General features: G+C 46.2%; 1 protein-coding gene across 20 annotated transcripts in view; it reads left to right on the forward strand.

Moving 5' to 3' along the window:
- Itpr1 (inositol 1,4,5-trisphosphate receptor type 1) overlaps positions 1-14,739 on the forward strand; it is a 335,636-nt gene that overhangs the window by 9,344 nt on the left and 311,553 nt on the right. The window lies entirely within an intron of this gene.

Here is a 14,739-nt window from a genome sequence, read left to right on the forward strand (position 1 = left end):
GGATGCTTTTATGGCTGTGGACCTAGAGGTACAAAGAGACCACAACCCTGTGGACACAGGGGCCCTGGAGCCACATGGAGAAACACGTGCAACTGGGTTTTAAACTTGTTGTTGTTAGACACTTGGGGGAACTGACATTTTAGGAAGTTTCTTTCCTCACAGAACTTCTGGACTGCTGGGTATAATTTTCTCATCAGAGAAATCTGAGCGAAGGAAAACAGCCCAGGCCTCCAAGCGTCCTAGCTCATTTGCATTGGGGAGGAGCTTTGTCTGGGGGAATATTTTTATTTTGTAAAGGCAGCTTAAAAGCATTCCATATCTATTTCTGAACAGGAAAAGACTTAGAGAGGTTCACTTATTTGCTTTGTCTCCTGTGTGTGTGCGCGCATGCGTGTATTATATTCTGACTGCCGTGTACATCCCCAACCTCTCTAAATCTTCAAGTCCTCCTATTCCTTAGGATTTGGCCGCATTCCTCCTTCTCTGAGCAGCTTTTCATTTTCCTGGAGGCTTTCGTCATTTGAAAACTCTGCCTCTTGAGCTCAGTTTTCTTCATGGGTGTTCTTGTTGTTGTTTGCTTAACCCCTAAGAGTACTTAGCACATTGGAAGAGCTCACAAAATATTTGTTGAATGAAGTAATCCATACTTGAAATCCATTTTGTCTTTGAAGGTTGCAGGCTAACTCTCAGAAGAAACTAACGTTTTGTACCTGTCTGCTGATTGAACCTTTTCTGAGTTGTCCTATTACTTGGGGAACCCCTTTTGGTGCACAGAGAGATGTGAAAAACACGGAGAAATGTATTAGGCTGCTCCTGAGGGAGGGTTCTGAGCTGGTCTTCACTACAGCTCTCCAGAGGAGACATAGCCGGGGAAATGGCTAGCGGTAGGTAGTAGGAGAGTGGAAGTGAGAACCGGGTAGTGAAATGATCTGCTGCCAGACTGGTTGGCCTTGCCCTACCACAGGATGGGGGTTCCTGCGTCACAAACACCCTCCCTACCTCCCACCCCCGTTTACTGCATCTTGGATATCACCAAAATATGGAACATCTATGTGTCTTTTTCCTCTTCTGTAGACTAGGTATAAAAATACATGCTGGGGGGGTGGGTGGGGCTGGGCTATGTCTCAGTCACTAAAGCGCTTGCTGTGACAAGCTGGAAGACCCGAGTTCAATCCCCTGAGCCATACAGGAGGTCAGGTATCATGGTTCATGCTGGTAGTCTCAACACTGGGGAGTGGGAGACAGACAGATCCCAGGGATGCACTGGCCAGTCAGCGTGTCTTAAACATTGATGCCCAAATCAACGTGAGAGAGCTTCTTTCAGAAACAAACTAAAACAAAACACCCCAAAAAACCCAACAAGATTGAGGTTCCTGGGGAGCAGCACTCAAGGGCGACCTCTGGCCTCTGCACACATATGCACACACATCCCCTTCTTCCCCACCTGCTATGGATCGTTGCTAGAAAGTTGTATAAGCAGACTGGAAAAAAACAAAATGAGACTGAACAAATAAAAAAGCGAAGACCTATCCCCAGGGCCAAGATAGGTCTCAGCCAGGAGACTCACTTGGCCTTGTAAGGAGACATTTTTCCTAGTCACACCTGTGGATCTTGAAGTGAGGCGCGTGCTCATATCCAATGCAGAGGCCTCTGTTAAGGTTTGTTAAGGTTCATCGTGCTGTGGGGCTGAGGAGAATGTCTCTATTGTGAAGAACCACTCCAAAAGTCAGTCATGCTGGGATTGAGGAATCCATGGTCTGAATAGGTTTGCAGACGGAGTAAAACTCATCTCTTAGGGCACTGACTTTGCTTGATTTGATGGCTCAGGCTAGACAGGCAGAGGACTCTCTCCTGAGGCTGGTGCCAACTTACCAAATGTTTAAGTCACATTTCTCGCTTTCTCTTCTCTTCTTTCCTTTTCTTTCTTTCATATCTGCGTGTGCATGTACGTGCCGTGGCACGTGTTCAGAGGTCAGAGGACAGCTTGGAGCAGTTAGTTCTCCTTCCCTGGGGATCTAATCTGGGTTGTCAATTGTGGTAAAGGCTGAAAGCACCTTGCTAACCCTTCATACTGGCTCTACTTGAACTTCGTACCAAAATAAACACCCTTTCTCTCCTCTCCCAAGAGCTCGCCCTGGTCTCTGAAGCCCTGAGGACTGGCATTGGCTTCTCATAAGCTGTAGGACATCCACAAACTCACTGGACAGTTGAATTGACTGGCTGGTTTTTCCCCATATAAAATGAGGATTGTTGGCTCCATGCTTTTACCCACAAATTCTCCGGGACTTTAAAGAGCCAAGTTTGAGCTTGTGGCTGCCATCTTTTACAGCAAGTCTTGAGGGGTCATAAGAACAGATACTAGTACAACATCTTTCTCAAAAAGTAATTATTTTTGTAGAAGGTATACCTGTTTCCAGTGTAGACTACTTAGCAGATGTGTGGAAGGCCAAATAGATTTGTGTGTGAAATATCCAAGGGACAGCTCACTGAAGATGGAATCCGGGAACTTGTGCACGCTAGGCACTGTGGTGTAGCCCCAGCCCTAAGGGACATCATTTAAGCTTAACAGTTGCTCTGAGCTTCAGATATAGAGTAACTGTTTCTGAGCTCATCTTAAAGGGCCTTGGAACTTCTGAGATGGTCACTTCCTTTGGGACGGGCCGAAAATGAAAGTATTTGAGTACGGTTTTCTATGTCCTGAGCAGTGGTTTTTTATAACAGAATAAATTACATAGTGGCAGGAATGTGGTGTTCCCAAGGATGGTTTCTGATGGGACAAGCCTCTGTATGATGTGTGGTGAGGCTGGGGTGGCATGGTGTCCAACTCAAAAAATTTTCTGAGGCTCATCCGACTTTCATAGTACAACTCACATCCAGCCTCTCTGCCCAAAGGACATTCAGAAATTAGCCCCGAGAGAGCCCAGACGTAGAAACAGAAGGTTGGAAAGGAAACCTTTCCCTCTGTCTTGGGAAAGTCAACCATAAATGCGTTGGGCTTTCTCTACCCTGGGTTTACAGCCATATTACCATATATGTACCTGGGTGAGGACATGGTGAGGAGACTTCTGCTCCTCTGGACAGAGTTTCCTTGGCCTCTGGCCAGGAGATTGATCACATGCCAGCCACTCTTCCTTCTTGGGGCATTCCTTTTTCTTCCCTCTCAAAGACCTTATGGCTTGTCTGACCCTGCCCATCTTTAATCCCTCCCACCTGGAGCCTGCTTGACCTACAAGTGACATGGTGCCTTTTTGTACTGGTCCCTGACCTCAGTTCTGAGAGATCTGCTTGTATTCCTTAAACATGTCTTTATGCAAAAGGCCCTTTTTACCGACCTAACTTTAGACAAATTTTTTGATTTTTTTTTTTTTTTAAATGAGGCAACAGGACGTTAGTGGCAGAGGATTTTGGCAAGAGCTTATACAAGCATCTTCCCTCCTCTGCGCATGGCACCTTCGGTTTTATTAGGAATAGCATGAAGAGTATTCTGCTGGAGTCGATGCTGGCATGCTTTTATAGGTGTAACTTGCAATGTGTCCCTTCCCTAAGACTCCTCATCATTTGAAGTTGCTCGGAAGGGCTTATCCTCAGCCAATTCTAAGAAGCCTGGACGTAAGCAGCAGATGAGAAAGGACAAACACAACAGAGACCAGGGCTGTCTCTCCCCTGTTCTCTCTGCGGTGTGCTAAGCGCACAAGCTATGTTCTTCCCTTGGTTTAATGCGCAGCATAGCTTTATATTACCATATCTTCATCTTACAGGAGAGGAAGCTGTGGGCCAGGAAACTAGGTAACTGTCAAAGTGACCATAAGTAGAGGCAGGAGCGGGGCGGGACTGTGGACAAGGGAAGAACCTGCAATAAAAAAGTAAATAAATAAGTAGCCCATCCTTCACTCTGGCTTGGGTCCCTACTGGCCTGGCTCCATTCCTCCAACCTTCCCCTTCTTTATTATAGCTGCATGCTTTATGGAGGGCTGTCTGGTTTTGAATCACCCCAGGCTCTTTCCTGCCCTTAGGGCCTCTGTATCATCAGTCTCTCCTTCCACTGTGCTCTTCTGCGTGACTCCCACCCCTTCCGCTTTCCCTAGGATGGCCTTTGTCTTCATGTTAAGATCTCAGCCTAAATGTCTCAGCTGGGTTGTGTCACCAGTCAAAAGCAAGCTGCTACCCCAGTGGCTATGTCACCCAGTTTTAATTCCTATTCTCTCCTGGGGGTACTGTTGGGGGGTGTGACCCAGGGAATTGTGACTCAGAGGCAGCTGCTCTGCTGACCTACCCCTCAGGCTGGTTTGAATTCTTTGCATGTACGTATAGTGACCAAATTTACCCTATTTTGATCTTGTTTGTTTACTGTCTGCCTGGACTTGGATGTGGGTGTTAGGACAGGGTCTTAATGTGTGTGTTGAATGTGTATGTCTTTAGGACAAGGTCCTAAAGTGTGTTGAGTGTCAGGACAGGGTCTTTCTAAGTTCTGACCATCTTTCTGTGTCTTTGTGGGTTGAGTCCCAGCCAATGTTTGGCTAATGCCAATCAAAGAGAAATTCAACTCAGTATTGGTTTTCAAATTCTTGGGTCCCAGGAGTTCTTTACATGCTTAGAAACTGTTGAGAAACTCCAAACACCTCCATAGATATGAGATATATTATATGTTTGCCTATATCTATCCTATTAGAAACATTTTAAAAAGTTACACATGAGCATAGTAAGATTTTTTGTTTTTCAAATGCTAAAACGATAACGCCCTCTAGAACAAAACAAAGCAAAATATAACAAGATGTCTGGGTGTGATGGAGTATGCCTTTAATACCAGCACTGGAGAAGTAGGCAGGCAGATGTCTGTTGAGTTTGTGGCTAGTATGGTCTAAATAAGCCCCACCCCACCCCCCTGTTGCTGAGTAGTTTTATAGAGCACTTTAAGGCCTAGTGGGATGGAAGATTCACATAATGCACATCTGCATTGGTCTCCAGTCTGTAGCGATGTCATACCTTACATTGTCTGAGGGACTCTAATGTACACAGAAGGGACTGGACAAAGGGACAGAACAAAGAAGTACCTTTGGTAGTGTTGTGAAACTAATTTTACCCTTGACTCTTGACCAAAAGGGCCTTGGGGACCCCATGAAAGCCACCGAATTATGGGAGAAATGAACCCTTTGAGATGTTGGCTATAGCAGGGAATTTGTGAAAGAGGGAGGAGCTGAGGGCGCTGGTAGGGGGATGCAACCCAACATCCCTAAGGCTGGAGGCTGTATCATTTCTTCCTTATCAGGAAGAAGTGCATGTCAGCAGTCTGAGCAAAAACAAAATTGCTCTGAGAACTTGAAAAGGGGCAGTGCTCTGTTCAGTTTCTAAGGAGCAACAGAGCAAACAGCCTAGACGCTGTGAGGTGGGAGCCATCACTTGGGCACTGAGAAGAGCAGTTTGAAGAAACACTCATCAGTTGCCACTCCACAGTGTCCACTGGGGTCTTCTTGCAGCTTTTGGCTACAGAGAATTCTACTGTGGAAATTAGATGGTCTTCACTGAAAGTGTGGCTGGCTAAGGGTGCTTGCCAACATGCATGGGTCACAGAGTTCTGTCCCCAGCAGTGGGGACTAAGAAGTCCAGTGGGAATTATAGTTTTATGGTTGTCCGTCTCCGCTGCAATTGGAGTTAGAAGGCTCAAGGGGGACTCTGCGGATAGTACACTGGCCTGCTAAGCTGTTTGAGAAGGTAAATGGTTACAGTTTCAACCTTTGGTAGAGTATTTTACAGGTGTCTCTGGGCTGAAGCATGCAAGGTTGTCACTGGGAAGGTAATAGTGTATCAGAGCATCTGTGAGGGACTTGGTGTGCTGAAATGAATGGTGTGCTGGGGAGGCTTCTAAGGGCCCCATTTAAGGTCAGAGTTGTCAGTGGATTTCTGTCCTCCCCAGTTACTGAAAGGCAACTAACTGTTCAGCTCCGATAGCCAGGTGCCTTCATCTCAGCATAGAAAATGCTTGCTATTCTTGGCACAGATGTGCAAATATGTGGGGTTTTTTTTTTTCTTGTTTTGAAGTAGGCCTGTATTTTGTAGGCCTTCATAGACCTAGAACTCATGCTGAAATCCAGGCTTGCACTTGTGGTTTTAAAGTCCACAGACTGGTGCTAAAGTTGGCTTCTGTGTTCCTTACGTGTCCTGTCCACTTGTAAGGATCTTGTGATAGATGACAGGTGTGGTGTTCTGGTGACTTCTCGGTTAGTGAAAAGTGTTCTAATTTAGACTCAGTTTGAGGAGTTCCCAACTTTTAAATTCTGAGTTGTGTGTGTGTAGGCGAAAGTTAAAATTTTTTTTTTTAAGGAAAAGGAATATAAGTGCTATTAATTTAAGTGTGTGCGGGAGATATAATAGATGGGAAAATGATAATAAATGAGGTTTTTTTGGTCCCCCTTCCCCACACCCTCCAACTGGAGCTTTTAGAAAATGAAATGTAAAACCTATCTGGAGTTGCTTAAAAGAAATGAACATAGTTGTTCCTTCTTTCAGTGGGGCTGTGCTTCAGCCTGATTTTTCACAGCAAAATAGGAGAGGTTTTTAAATAATTAAATTATCAGCCCTTTGAAGAGATCTCTGCCTTCCCCCCTTCCCAGCAGGGCCTCTGGTTTGATGTGGGAAGAAGAGGGAGAGAGGGAGTGGAGAGGGAGTGGAGTTGTGGGCTGGCTCTCTGGGTGGTGTGATTTTGGGTACCTGGGACAAGCTGTACTGGCAACAGACACCCCATGGGCTTGCAGAGGATTTAAATATTTCGGGGCCTGTGGTTCCCCCGCCTTCCCTTGCATTTTTTTCTTAGCACTAGCAACCAAGTAAGAAGTGTATTTCAAGAGGAATCATCAAGTTAAAGGCAGAGGTGAATGAAAACGTTGAGGTCAGTGTTGCTGTTTCAGCTTTGTTTAAAGATGCAAGCGTGAACATCAAAGCCAGGCGTAGTGTTTGAGCTGCTTCTGTGGACTGCCTTGCTTTACGCCCCAAAATAATTTTGAAATTTGCAAAGAATTGCTCCCTCCTTCCACCTTCTTTTGACGTACGGGAGCTGTGGTTCAGAGAAGCTAGCTCTATTGCTTAAGAACACACAGCCGGAGGGCACGCATTTGAGCCCCTGTTTCTAAGCATACTCTCTTGCCAGCACTCATGAGCCATTTTTGACACGTGGAGTGGAGGTCAACAGGGCCGAGCACAGAGCAGCTGTCCCAGAATAAAAAGAGGTGTGCTTCTTGTTCTTTTGTTTCACACAGGAATCTAAAAAGCTCCATTAGATTTAAGTTCTCTATATCACTGATCCAAGAGTTTACAAACGTAACTTTAATTGACTACCCAAATAGTACCAGCAGGCAAGTTTGGCCACAGATGAGAAGGGCACCCTGGTGACGTGGAATCCCAGTGTGGGTGATCACCATGTCCCAGGTTCTGGGCTGCTGCAGAGTGCAGCTATCATGGTCCTTTCCGCATGAATTTACAGAGCTGAGAGAACAAGTGAGAGAGCAGACCAGTGATGGGGAGGCGGTGTGGGCAGGTCCAGGAGGGCAATAGGGTGCAGTGGAGGGAAGTGTGTGAGTATGCAACTGAGGTTTAGGAGGAGACAGCATCTTAGTGGTAGTGGGGCCGCATAGGTATGGGTGTTAGCCGTGTTAGGGAGGGAAGGGAGTGCCGTAGGCAGTGAGGATTCTGGGAAATATTCATTCTGTTGTGGGTGGGAGGGAGGGCAAGCAGGGCTGCAATAGATTTGGGGTATTTATTTTTTTTTGAGGTGGGGGGGTCTCTGTTCTCCATTACACAGGCTGTCTTCAAAGGCCTGCACTCAACCCCCCTCCTGTTTTGGTCTCATGAATAGTTTGGACTACAGGTGGGCACGCCGCACCTGTCTCTGATTTTGGAGAGTTGTAAGAAATGGTCTAGTGGATGTTTCTAAAAGATCATGCTGACTGTGTTCAGCATAGATGAAGGGGAAACCTATGCCTTTTGAAAGATAAGTAGATGTCCAGGTGAGTTGGACCCACATCCCACGTGTACCTGAAGATAGCCATGTATTTGGCCCAACACAAAATTGTAAATTTACTTAAAACATGAGGGTCATTTTTTTTTCCAATTCTGTTTTTGCTATAACTCAATTGTGTAGTTTCTGCATGTGAATTTTAAAGATGCCAATCATAAGTTGAAATGTCAGAAGGCTAGACCTTTCAAGAGTCTAGTTAAGAAATGAAAGAGGGGAAGGTACTGGAGAGATGGCTGAATAGTTAAGAGCACTGGCTATTCTTCCAAAGGACTCGGGTCGAGTCCCAGCACCCACATGTCAGCTTGCATCTGTCCATAACTCCAGATCCAGGGGATCTGACACTCTCACACATAGGATATAAGCAGGCAGAACACTAACATGAATAAAATAAAAATAAATCATAAAAATGAAAAAAAGAGAAAGAAATGAATCGTGGAGTGGAGGGATGGCTCTGTGGTTAGAGCGCTTGCCGCTCTTGCACAAAACCCAGTTTCAGTCCCAGCACCCACATGGCAGCTCATGTACTAGAGAATTCATTGCCCTTTTCTGGTCTCTGAGGGCACTACATGCATGTAGTATACATATGGACAAGCAGTTACACATACATGCATATCAATAAAAAATAAGTTGAAAAATGGTATTTGAGACTGGGGAGATAGCTCAGTAGTGAAAGTGTTTGCCATGCAGAGGTATAAGCGGCAGTTCGGGTTCCTGGAGCCCGCATAGCCACCTGCCTGTAACTGCAGCCTTGAAAGATAGAGACAGAACATCCCTGGAACACAGCTCGTGAGACTAGACATACTGGAGAGCCCTGCGTTTGAATGAAAGACTCCGGGATTGATGGTGATTCCTGATGTCAACCTCAGCATCTCCGTGGATGTGTACACACATGCATATGTGCCTCCTCACTTGTGCTTTCACATACTCAAACTTGTGTACACACATGCAAACACTGCAGGCTTACACACAAATGAAAATGGGGAGAAAAGAAATGATGCTGGCTGGCTGGTGGTGGTGCACGCCTTTAATCCCAGCACTTGGGAGACAGAGGCAGGTGGATTTCTGAGTTCGAGGTCAGCCTGGTCTACAGAGTGAGTTCCAGGCCAGCCGGGGCTGTAGAAACTCTGTCTTGAAAAAACAAAAACAAAAACAAAACAAAACAAAACAAAAAAAAACCCCCAAAAAAACAAAAGAAAGAAAGAAAAAAGAAATGATGCTGGCTGAAACTCTGATGAAAGCAAGGCGAGGTTAGAAGAAATGAGGGGCTTACTGATGTTGAAGTTTAAAATCACGAAGAGTGGATGTTCAAGCCAACCTCTTCAGTCTTTTACCGGACAGCACCTACTCTTATTTTGTGAGCACCTACTATATGCAAGGCATCGGTGTTGGAGATGCACTTGTGTACAGAGCCCATCCCTCAAGGATGTCAGACAAGCATCACGCAGATAGATGTGAGCTTGTGACAGATGCAGGCTGAGGAGGAGAGATCTCACAGGCAGAGTTTGTATAAGTTGCCGAAGGATCTGTCTTCACCCAGTGATGGCCTGGTGGGAATAATAATAGAGCTGAGATGGGAAGGGCTTGCTTTCAATAAAGCAAGAGCTGACGGGGTGAGCTAAGGCAGGTGACTGTGAATACCTTGAAGCTTGTGAAGATGCTGTGGGCAACCAGGAGGAGAACCCTAGATGCTGCTGCCGGTGACAGAAATGAGGAAATCCTAGTTATGTAAAGGGGCCAGCAGAGACCATGGGAGGCAGAGAACAACATGGACACTGAGTGCCATCCCGTCTGCTCTGTTCTCAGAGCAGATCTCTCTGTTCATGTGTTTGTACTTGCTCTGTCCCTAGGAGTGCAGCCAAACACCTCCTTTCTTCACCCATTTCTTAGGTAGCGAGAAGCTCGGACACAGGTAGTGGGAACTCCGTCTGGCTGCTGTGGCCGCGGTGAGCAGAAGCACCAGGGCAGCCATCCTCGGCTGTGGCCAGCTATTCCAGAAAAATCCTGTCCTGACAGGTGCCTTAGCCAGTAGTCAGTCAGCGTGGTGGTTGGTGGTGGCACTTGTAGGTCATAGAGATGGCGACACAGGTTCATACAGGTTCATTGCTGGTGCTTGTCAAAGCCGTGCACCCAAACCTCATGATGTATATAGTGTATCATTGGGGACAACAGGGCTTAGGGAAGTTCTGGGTTCCTACACTGAGTAACTCGTAGAACTGGGATTCCATCCTGGTGCTTTGAGCCCGGAGCCTTCTGTCTTCCGGTGAGCTGAGCTCTTGAGACCATACTGTGTCAGGGTGGAAGGAAAGTGGTAAGCCATTGTGATAGGGATGCTGTGCAGCCCTCACAGATTTAGAAGGCCATTGAGAGACTTCAGAAAACAGGTGAGAAGGAAAAGTTTTGGGAGGTGGCTGCCTCCCTGTGGGGGACAGCAGTAATTGCTGTGTGCTTAAGCCAGAGCCGAGACCTTCCAAAGGAGGCGTTTTGCTGGGTTCCAGCAGTGCACAAGAGTGATGATGTGCTTAGCCAGTGGCTAGGCCACTGCGTAGTCAGTCTATAGTTCTGTGCCTTCAGAAAGGCCGGCGTGCTTCCTGATTGGGCGTTGAGAGTCATTCTGTATTGTTCAGCTTTTCCCCAGTAGAGGAATTAGGGAGGATAATTGCCTTCCCCTAAAGTAAAATAGATCATTACAGGTCTTAGAGGAGGTCATTTGTTGCAACACCTAGCTGCCATTTTAGTCCAGAGGATCTTTTTTTTTTCCATCTCCCTTTATGGAGGTTGAAACCTTAGATTCTTTCAGAATTCTTTTTTTTTATCTTTTAACTGAAGAATAGTAAAAATAACTAGCAGTGAACACCAAAAGCACTCCAGCTGCTGTCTCAGGCAGTTTGCATTGATGATCTCTTCCCTAGGACGTGTCTCTGACGTCTATCCCTAGTGTACAGAGGTCCGTGTCGGCTGAGAAGCCTTGGTGGGCTTCAGCAATAGCTTTTGCATGGAGAGCCGGGATGGAGTCTCAGGTTGACTACTAAGCCTGTTTTGTAGAGCTGTTGGCATGGATGCCCTGGCTGTCCTTGGAGTATTGGAAGCTGCAGTTATGACATAGTTATGACAGCATGGCAGGTTGGTACCTGCTCTGTTTTTCTCATAGTGACCGGGTCATTGTGTATGAGGGGAACTGGGAGCCCTGAGTGCAGCTGACAGAAGCTTACAGGCACAAACAGTCCACCATCAGATAAAGAAGTGGCCTCCCACCCAGCTTCCTAACAACAGGAAGTCTTCCTGAAGATTGTTGCCAGGCCTGCTTCCTACCTATTCCCCACAGCCCCAAATGCTGCTTGTTTTGACTCTGCTAGCCCTGGTTTTCCCTTTCAGTCCACAACTGATCATTGTTTCAGGGTCTCTCCTCCTAGCGCTCTCCTATCCCTGGGTGCCATTAAAGGCAGACCAGCGGAGACCCAGATGTTTCCGACCAGACCTGGAAGTGGTTTGCTTACTCAAGTCTTCTCCAAGGAGGGAATCACTGCCTGATGCCCCTGGGGATGAATCTGCCCCAATGATCCTTAATTTTTTTTTTTTTTTTAAGGTTGGCTTTTGGCAACCAATCAGCTTTGGCAGGTGGCCCAGTTAAGGATCATTAACTGTGGTGGGTGTACTGGGCTGTGTTTTCAGGGGAAATGTAAACTATGGCAAAAGGTTTCTTGTTCAATTATCTTGTCAACTTAATAAGTATATGGGAAAGAAAGAACGTGCTTAGCCTTTCTTCTGACTTGACAAAAGTGTTATATGGCTAAGATAGGAAAATGAGAAATTCAGCAGCAGGAAAAAAATGAATTAGAATTGTTCATTAAAAATGTGGAGGGAGGAGAGGCTGTGGTCAGGATGTATTGTATGAGAGAAGAATAAATTAAAACAAAAGTTAAAAGTGAACAGTTCTCCGTTGTTAACCCAGAGAATAAGAACAGTGGACACCTTCCCTTTTCCCTGGGATTACTATTGATGAAGAGGTCCATGTAAGAATTCAGTAGACCTGGTATAACTCTCTGTCTCCTGTCTGGTTAATTATCTATGACAAACATGTGAACCTTTTTGTCCTTCAGTTTCCTCAACAACAAAAGACGGGTACGCCTATGTCATACCGTGCCACATGTCTGAAGGATTCTGCGAGAATACTATTCTCGACACAGAGGTGGACACGATAGTCCTCGACAGGCATTAGCTGTTCAGGTTAGCTGTGGGACTGAAGCATTCTAGCGCCAGGCTACTTAGAAAGTTTCTTCCTTGCTCTGATTTCAGAAGCTAAGCCGGGTGGGTGGGTGGTTCAGCTGGAACCTGGGTGGGACAAATAGGACTGCTGTAGATTCTTAGTGTCCGTCAACCGCAGTCTAGAAACCTGTTGCAATTGTCAGGTTGCAGGCTTTCTCATTCTGTCATGTCTTGCCATTACTGTCAGGTCGCAGGCCTTACAGGTTACGTCACGCTTTGCTGTTACAGAACCCTGGGTTGTATCTGCTGCTTTGCAGTTAGAGAAACTTTCAGTAAGATACCCAGAAGAAGATGCAGATTTTGAAGGACAGCATCATGCTGCTGCACTCTGGCTTGGTCTTCATTGGAGCCAAATGCCCTTTAGAAGACAAGGGCTGGGAGGAGAGCTTTAGTCGCTCAGATTCGGCCCTGGTTGTCTTGCCTAAGCACATTCCTGCCCTCCTGCATCCAGCAGCTCTCCGTTGGTCCACACAAATGTGGTCTGACTCAGAAGTCGGTGAAACAGAAATTCTTTTCTAATAATCAGTCGTACAGCTGGGAGATAGCTACATAACAGAGCACTTGCTTAGCATATCAAAATCCTGGGTTTGATCCCCTAGTGCAGAGGAAGCAAAGCAGTCATTTTGTGCTTTTATTGTACTTGCTCTCCTGCCTTTTCATGTAAAATATATCACTGTTTGTGGGGAAGGGTATGGCTCAGAGGTAGAACATCCATGCAGCTCTGGGTTTCGTCCTTAGCACTGAGTTAGGTATAGTGTGAATCCAATTGATGAATCCAATTCAGCAGAGAGTCTGAATCAGTAGTCTCTGAGTTCAAGGTCAGCCTGAGCCATACATCATATGATGCTATCTCAAACTCCAGCCCCCTCCCCCCACTTTCTTTTCAAAAGAAAGAAAATATTGGCTCCAGACGTACACTAACTTTCGTTTATGATAATGCTTTTAAGTAGATGGTCATAAAGTCAATTTTTGTCGGGGAGGGGAGTTCCATTGGTGTCGCCTTTGTGCATGCTGTTCAAACCTTGGTTTGACTCTAGATATAAGAGGCTTAGAAGAAATAGCAGTGTGGCTGACAGGATTCGAGAGAACAGTAGCTGGCATCTTGGCCCCTCTGCATGCTCTTTGGGTATCTTCCCTCTAGATCTGGAGATGGGAGTTGCTTTGTCTGAGAGTTGATTATGTTCTCAGTTGCTGACTCTTCTATAAATAAGTCTGAGACTTCGTCTCTCCTGAAGGGTCCGGGTTATTGGAGCAGTGGGCAACTTTCCCTGCAGCTTCTCACTGCGGTCGGTCGGGGAGGTGCTTCTCCCAACAGTTTGCTTGGTGCATCTGGCATTCCTGCCGAAGGAGGAGAATGCGTCCAGAAGTTTGCAGAGGAAAACTTGGCACCCAGAGAACAGTTGAAGGGGAGCGAGGACTTTTACCCCTCCACATCATTACAACTCGTGTGGCCTATGCAGTAAATGATTTATTGGAGTCAGTAGAAGGGGAAGGGTTTCGAGAGGACTCTGGGCTGGGAGGAAAACCCCAACACTTCACGCATCAACAACATACCAGGTGCTGAGGAAATGCTGGGAAGCTCTGCAGGCCACACCAGGGCCACTGCTTTCCTCAGAGCTGAGCGTGTTTGCTAAATGTCAGTTCAACAACTTGCAGTTGGCTCCTGTCCCTCAGCGTTCATGGCCCGGGTGAAAGCTGTTGTTAGGAATCACTTCAATATTTTTGTTGGTGTGTGTGTGTGTGTGTGTGTGTGTGTGTGTGTGTGTGTGTGTGTAGTTTCTGGGCTCTGTAGAGATTTCCTGGAATAGAGGAATATTTTTCTTGAATTACTTCTACCTAATCCCAGCCAGGGAATCTTAGTATTGATTAGTGCCTGAATCAGGAATGTTTGGGCCTGGACCTGGGCAAGGGTCTTACTACATCACAGAATGTTTCATGGTAATGAAGGAAATAACGTTGTAGCGTTTGTGTGGAGTGTGTATTATTGGCCTTTAAAAAGTCCTCTGAGGCATTGTGATACGCATTCCCAGGTTTCCTTTGATTAATGTCATCTCCTTGCTTTGACTCCTTAACCCAGCCCCCACGGCTTTGCCAGACCTAAGTTTTTACCAGGTGCTTCCTTCTGACTTAACATTCCCTGAGGCATGTTGAATATGTTAATGTGTCATAGGCCAGACTTTCCAGTCCTTCATCACTGCAGAGTTCTGGGCTGGGTTCCCTGGTGTCTGGGAGTTCAGTATTACTTGAAGGGTCCTCAAAGCACTGAGTCTGACCTGGGTGTGGCCTTGTTAGAATCAAATGCTAATGTGGTTGGAATATCCAGAACTTTCATATACAGGACAGAATGTAGTTGCATATGTCCTCATTTGGCTCGTGGAATCGCCTGTCTGTCAAACAAAAAAAATTGGAATTTTAAGTAATGCGCTGGGGGAAATTGAGCTAAGCCAAGTCTTAATGACATTCCCACC

This window comes from Mastomys coucha, unplaced genomic scaffold, assembly GCF_008632895.1.
Source record: "Mastomys coucha isolate ucsf_1 unplaced genomic scaffold, UCSF_Mcou_1 pScaffold20, whole genome shotgun sequence".
NCBI lineage: Eukaryota > Metazoa > Chordata > Mammalia > Rodentia > Muridae > Mastomys > Mastomys coucha.